This window comes from Rana temporaria, chromosome 1 (assembly GCF_905171775.1).
Source record: "Rana temporaria chromosome 1, aRanTem1.1, whole genome shotgun sequence".
Lineage (NCBI taxonomy): Eukaryota > Metazoa > Chordata > Amphibia > Anura > Ranidae > Rana > Rana temporaria.
In genome coordinates this window covers 438401088-438408425 of record NC_053489.1, presented here as the reverse complement: position 1 = coordinate 438408425, position 7338 = coordinate 438401088, and positions in this window count along the sequence as shown.

Here is a 7338-nt window from a genome sequence, read left to right as displayed (position 1 = left end):
GACATCAGCCAAGCAAGTTTTCAACAGGTACACAGGAGAGAGTCTCTGGATGTGTTGACCAAGGCAAAGGCAGAGAGGGACTGAACTGAACAGCTTAAGTAACTAGCAGGACTGACGAACAGGATTTCATCATCAGGTGAGTCACTGTGGAAAAGATTGGAGCTAGCAATTAATAGACAGCTGAGTGGCCTGCCCTGAGAAGGAAGGGCTGGGCTCAGCCCGGACACCAATATTCATTCACTCATATCTTACAATTGTTTTCAGTATTTTTATTCACCTATACACAATTTTGTGAGATATATCATCCACCATTGTATACACCTTGGATCATCCAGGTGTTTATACATCTGTTTTCATTTCATTTTAATTCATTATTTGTTTCACCATTTTGAGAGCTACACTAATTATTCCCTATGATGCTGTCATGTTCTGCCCAAGCCCCAATATCTTCTGCACCCTTCAACAAAGAATAATCACAGCAGCTTAGCTAGAATGTAATAGGTTGTCAGTTCAGACTTTGATTTAGCAAGGTGGGAAGGGATAAGACAAGAGCAGACACAATTAAACCTATGTCATAGTGGTTAGCAAAGCTTAGCATTTCCCTTGTTTATCCCACAGGACTGTCCCACAAGTAAACTAAATCCTGGGTTCCCACAACTTGGGGCCCTTTCCCAGAGCTGACCACTGGAGCATTTGTTCCTTGTTGACTGACAAGGTAATTTCTCTGAGTATGTTGTGTGTCATTATACAGTATGTGAAAGCCACAGAGCTTAAAGTGGAACTTCACCCAAAAGGGGAAGTTCCAATTTAAGTCCTCCTCCCCTCCCATATTTTGAATGTAACTTTTTTGGAGGGGGGTGGGTACCTAGGTTTGACAGGTACCTGTTCACACTTTGCCAATCCGAGCGGAAGTTCTCTCCCCTCCCCACAGTCTTCTGCATACGTCACAGGTCCCAGAAGACTGCGGGACCATTCCCAAAGCATATCTCATGCATACGAATGGGCAGCTGGCTGTGAAGCTGAAGTTAGGATACTGGCACCGGGAATCCGAAGGCTAGTAAAGAACTAGCCAGGGTGAGGATGGCACTGTATTCCTGGATAGATACGTGTCCTTTTATTAAAAGTTACAGCTACAGCATTTGTGGCTGCTGAGTTAGATTTTTTTTCCAGACTTAACAGCCACTTTAATTGGCCCAGTTTACTACTCCTCCCTCCTATTTGTTGTTTTATTGTACGTGGCAAGTGATTTATACAAACATACTTATACTTGTTGAAGATTTATATTTAATCAGTTACAACAAACATTATAATGAACACATAACTGCATTAAATGGTGATTTTATTATCTCCCTACAGTACAGCTTTAATATTTTCTTTAAAGAGTTCATAGGACTAGGATAGTGCAGATTTTTTATTAATACTTTACAGGCACCACCTAATTTCCCCTTGCTCCTCTTTACTTTGTCATACATTTCATTTCTGAGTATCAGTCAAGGCACAATCTGGAGGCACTCCATTCTAAAATGTAAAAAAACAAAAGGTTTACATATCTCAGTAGCATTCACACAAGTAGGACACCCAACATTAGAGGTGAGTTATTCTTACAAAGCAAATATACCTTTGCACACTGATACTGACTAATATACCAATGTTTCTCTTTTGCCTCGGTTCTTCTCCCTCACTCATCTAATGTGACTCCAGTGCTTATGGAGCAAATAAGGATGCTGTGCAAGCACACAACATCCTTCTTATCAACAGGTGACGTCATTGGTTGTTAGGATGCACAATGAAAACTAGGGATCAGCCGAACACCCTCCGGTTCGTTTCGCAGCAGAACATGCGAACAGGCAAAAAATGTGTGTTCTAACACTGTTAAATTGGGGCACAAATGTGAAAAATCAAAAGTGCTAATTTTAAAGGTTAATATGCAAGTTATTGTCATAAAAAGTGTTTGGGGACCCGGGTCCTGCCCCAGGGACATGTATCAATGCAATAGCATTTTTTCGGGAGCAGTGCTTTTAATAATGCTTAAAATGAAACAATAAAAGTGAAAAATTCCTTTAAATGTCATACCTGGGGGTCAATAGTATGCCTGTAAATTGGCGCATTTTTCCCGTGTTTAGAAAAGTCCCTCCTGCAGCAAAATGAAATTTCTAAAGGAAAAAAGTCATGTTAAACTGTTTGTGGCTATAATAAATTGTCGGTTCCTGTAATACAGGTAAAAGTCATTGAACAAATGGCATGGGTTCCCCCCTGTCCATTACCAGGCCCTTTGGGTCTAGTATGAACATTAAGGGGAACCCTGAACCAAAGGGTCTGGTATGGATTTTGAGGGGGACCCTACGCCATTTAAATTTTTTGGGGGTTCGGGGTTCCCCTTAATATTCATACCAGACCCAAAGGGCCTGGTAATGGACTGGGGGGAACCTGTATCTGTATTGCGGGACCCAACAATTCATTACAGCCGCGAGCAGTTTTAAATTACGTTTTTCCTTTAGAAATTTTATTTTACCGCAGGTAATGTGCCACTGTACAGGCTTACTATAGACACCCACAGGTATGAAATTTAAAGGAATATTTAACTTTTATTGTTTTTACTTTAAGCATTATTAAAATCACTGCTCCCAAAAAAACTGCAGTTTTTTACTTTTTTTGCATTAATACATGTCCCTGGGGCAGGATCCTGGTCCCCAAATGCTTTTTATTACAATACCATGCATATAAGCCTTTAAAATTAGCACTTTTGATTTTTCCCATAGACTTTTAAAGGCTTTTGAATCTGCTGCGAACACCCCAAATTGTTCGCTATTCGGCAAACAGGCTAACACCCGATGTTCGAGTCGACCTTACGTTCGACTCGAACATCAGGCTCATCTCTAATAAAAACCTGTGGCTGTTTGTAACTAAAAAGCTGGCTTGTATACAATTACGACCAGAGTGAAGGCACTCTGGTTGAAAAAGGCTGATAACTGTTGAAACCACACAGTAGTTGGGGGGGGCCTAATGCAGACTTATGGTATTTTGAGAAACTAAATGCAAAAAACAAACAATGCAGGTCACTACTCTACACTACTGTCCTACTTTCCTTGTTTTATAATGTGTGCTGTGCAGGCTAGGGCAGATTCCACACAGTGTGATTGACGGTGTTCCTTAAAACCAAGCAATACTGATTGATAGTAAAAGCTCTCTCTATATATCAAAAGAATTGCAAAACATAACAAAAAGGCTTAAAGACAATGTTAGTTTATGAAATATGGAAAAATGTAAGACTTTTTGTATACTCTTAGCTGGTCACATTATTTTCTGCTACATAGATTTTGGAGACTACAGAAGAAGGGTTTTTTCTCCTGCTCAGCCATGAAGTTGTAAGAATTGCTAAGGTCTCTATTAATTACATGCAAAATATTCACCGAACATCCACTCAAGCTGTGTACTTAGAAATAAAATGAGGAATATTTAGCTTTGAGTCAGCTTATCCTCCTTTTATTTCCATTGAATTGTTAGCCATTAAGAAATTGGATATCACTGGGTCTTCCCTATTTGGATTTATGATCAGACATCACAGTATTATACAACAGAAATGAATCAAAGTTTATTCTGGCTTGCCAGTGTTATGTCTAAATACTGGTTTACAATGCAGCCATTTCAATGTGCAGACTATGAAATGTTCTATGTGATTTAAATAAAAGTCTGGTGCTTAGGGAATTTTCCACAACTAAACAAATAGTGATGGCCCTTTCCTGATGTTTCATTTCTGGAAAATAATGGAAATATTGAACAAATTTTCATGTGTCTTCAAAGTAAAATTTTCTCGTTGAATACATTTGCAGGAATAAATGCAATATTTTAACAATGTACATACTACCAAAGTAATTGTTTACATTGATAGTTTTTTTTTGTTTTATTTTGCTAGATTTCCTGCTGCTCTCTCCTTTGTATGCAAAATACTCACATTTGTCAGCTGAGATTCTGCCTGCCATTTATAAAATATATGGTTTACCATGGTCAATGAATTCAAAATTGCACCGCTGAACTGAAAATGGTAATTAAATACAATGATTTTATTGATTATAAAAGTATACATTCTAAGTTACTATACATGTATGTATATACTGTATATACAGTATATATATATATCAGCCATATCGTCATGATCACCCACCATAACCCATCAAAGCATGGATACCACAAGACCTCTAAAGGTATGCTGTGGTATTATGCCATTAGCACTTAAAGGAACACTGTGGTATCTGGCACCAAGCCATCAGTAGCATATGGTGGGACCTCCATGGATTGGACATGTTTTTAAAGCAAATATCTCACAGATGTTCGATTGGATTGAGACTGAGATTTGTGTTCTTCAAATATTTCTTGAATTCATCAGTCCAGGCCACATTCTTCCATTGTTCCGTGGCCTAGTTCTGATGCTCACTGCAGACCAGACACATCCTTTAAAAGCTATGGTTTTGGAGTTGTTTACACCCAGTTGTCTGGCCAATACAATTTTGCCCTTGTCAAAGTCGCTCAAATTCTAACGTTTGTTAAAAAAAATTCTGCTTTCAACACAACAGCTTTAGGGGCAACATATTCAATTGCTTTCTAATATGTCCCACCCAATTTCAAGTGCCAATGTAAGAAGACAATCAGATGTTATTCACTTTACCTGCCATGTTATGGCTAGTGTGTGTGTGTGTGTGTGCCCACATGTGTGTGTGTGCTGTATATGTACACCCTCCTCCATTGCCTTTGCAGCATAAGGGGGAATGGTTGATTAGTGGTACAAACAAGCTCTAAAGCTTGCTCTTCCCATCTCCCTCCTATTGACCAGTAGGGCAGCCCATCGCACAGAAGAGTTGAAGCTTTGCCAGATTAGAATAGACAGACAGACATGATAAAAATGAAAAGCAGCTGAAGGGAGGTATCTTTTTTTTTTAAGGGACAGAGTCACTTTAAACATTAATCTAGTACAGTATATGTGACTTATTGTAACAGGATTTAAAAGATAAAAACATAAGTATCATTTTGCGTATGTAAAATCACACATTTTAAAATGAATCTTGTTGGTTGGCACATGATTCTTTAATATATTCTTCTCTAGCTGTTTGTTTCTGTTTGAAATGTATTTGTCAGGCATGTTGTGTACTAGATTTTAGGATTTATTTGGCATGAAGCAAACATTTGCACGTTATACCATCCATTTCAACCTGGAAGTCTTTTTCCAGAAATCATTATAGGTAACAGCTGTCTGATGTAAAATGTGAGCTTGCAAACAGGGGTTATATTGCCAACTATACACATTTCCAGGCAAAACACAGTACATGAATAATTAGGAAGTGGAGTTCAGCTTTTAATTTGATGGTACAGCTTTATAATTACTATTGCACATACTATGTTACTGAAAGATCATCAAAATGATGAAAAAGATACATTTTAATCCACAAAGTCTATCCATTTTAATGGCTTTAATATCAAAGTAGGTCTGCAAGGAGGCTAGGAGGTAACATATTAAAAATGTAATTTGTATTTAATTTAATGTGAACCAGTGGTGGCCCATCCATAAGGGGCACAGGGGCGCCCCCTTATCCATGTGCCATTTTTTTGGAAGCACACGATTAGAGCCTGAGGCTCTATTTGGCTTCAAAAGAGGTTGGGCTCAGGGCACAGAGCACTGCACCCTGAGCCCACCCAGTTGTGTGACAATAGCAAATTTATATTTGTTATCGTCTTCCTGATTCTCCTCTCAGCCAATCAGGAAGCAGTCTTAAGACCCAATTGGCCAATTGGCCGGTTGTATTGGCCGCCGAGGAAGAAGCCGCCAAGGAGGAGGAGATGCAGAAAGAAACCAAAGCTACTCGTGACCTAGATGAGGTAAGTGTGTTATTGCACATTTACCCCAGTATATTGCAGTGCGTTACTGCACATTTAATGCAGTATATTTCAGTGCATTATTGGAGGTTTACTGCAGTATATTGCAGCGTTTTAATCCAGTATATTTCAGTGGTGGTGCACGTTTTCCACATTGTATTGCAGTGCATACTGCATGTTTAATGCAGTATATTTCCGTGGGTTACTGGACTTTTAACACAGTTTATTTCAGTGCATTGGTGCATGTTCACTTCAGTATATTGCAGTGCATTACTGCACGTTTAATGTAGTATATTTCAATGCGTTATTGCCCATTAACCCCAGCATATTGCAATGCGTTGCTGCACGTTTAATGCAGTATATTTCAGTGTGTTATTGCAGGTTTACTGCAGTATATTGCAGTGTTTTAACCCAGTATATTTCAGTGCTTGGTGCACATTTTCCACATTGTATTGCAGTGCGTTACCGCATGTTTAACAAAGTATATTTCAGTGTGTTATTGGACATTTAACACAGTATATTTCAGTGCGTTGGTGCATGTTTACCGCAGTATATTGCAGTGCGTTTTCGGACATGTCCTGTGGTGTGTACGAGGCCTTAGAGGCACCCTCTTCTTTTTTATACTCAGTTGTGACATGACGCTACTTGTATACCAAGAAAATAAAAAAAGGGGGGTATGGCGCCAACAAATATTTGAATAAATGGCCAATTCAGCCATTACATTAGTGGGTACTAATAGACAAGTGTAAAATGATAAAGGACGCAATTAATAGGAACAACATTCTACAATCAATCAAACAGAACAAGCTTATAAAGTCCATAATAAACAAAAATCAAATATGATGTGTCCAAACTAAATTCTTTTGTGTATCCAATCACCGTGACTTTCCTAACATGTGCAAATAGCATTCAATAATGTGCTTCACCCGAAGTGATAATTTTTTAAACCCTCACCAGAGAACTTTGGCCACCAAGTGACCCACAGGCATGTAGTAAAGGTGAAGCTGACTGATGGTCCGTCGCGCCTACACACCATTGGTTACACGCCTACACACCATTGGTTAAAAAAATGATCGTGTCAGAACGCGGTGACGTAAAGCACAACAACGTGCTGAAAAAAACGAAGTTCAATGATTCCAAGCATGTGTCGACTTGATTCTAAACATGCGTGGATTTTTAACCGATGGTCGTGCCTACTAACGATCGGTTTTGTCCTATCGGTTAGGAATCCATCGGTTAAATTTAAAGCAAGTTGGCTTTTTTTAACCGATGGTTAAATAACCTATGGGGCCCACACACGATCGGTTTTGACCGATGAAAACGGTCCATCAGACCGTTGTCCTCTGGTTAACCTATCGTGTTTACGAGGCCTAAGGCCTCCAGGGATCGCACGACAGATCACATCAGCTAACCATCAATTTTCCAATCCAATCAGCTTTAGAATATGTGTGGCGTCAAGCTCTTATCCCCAGC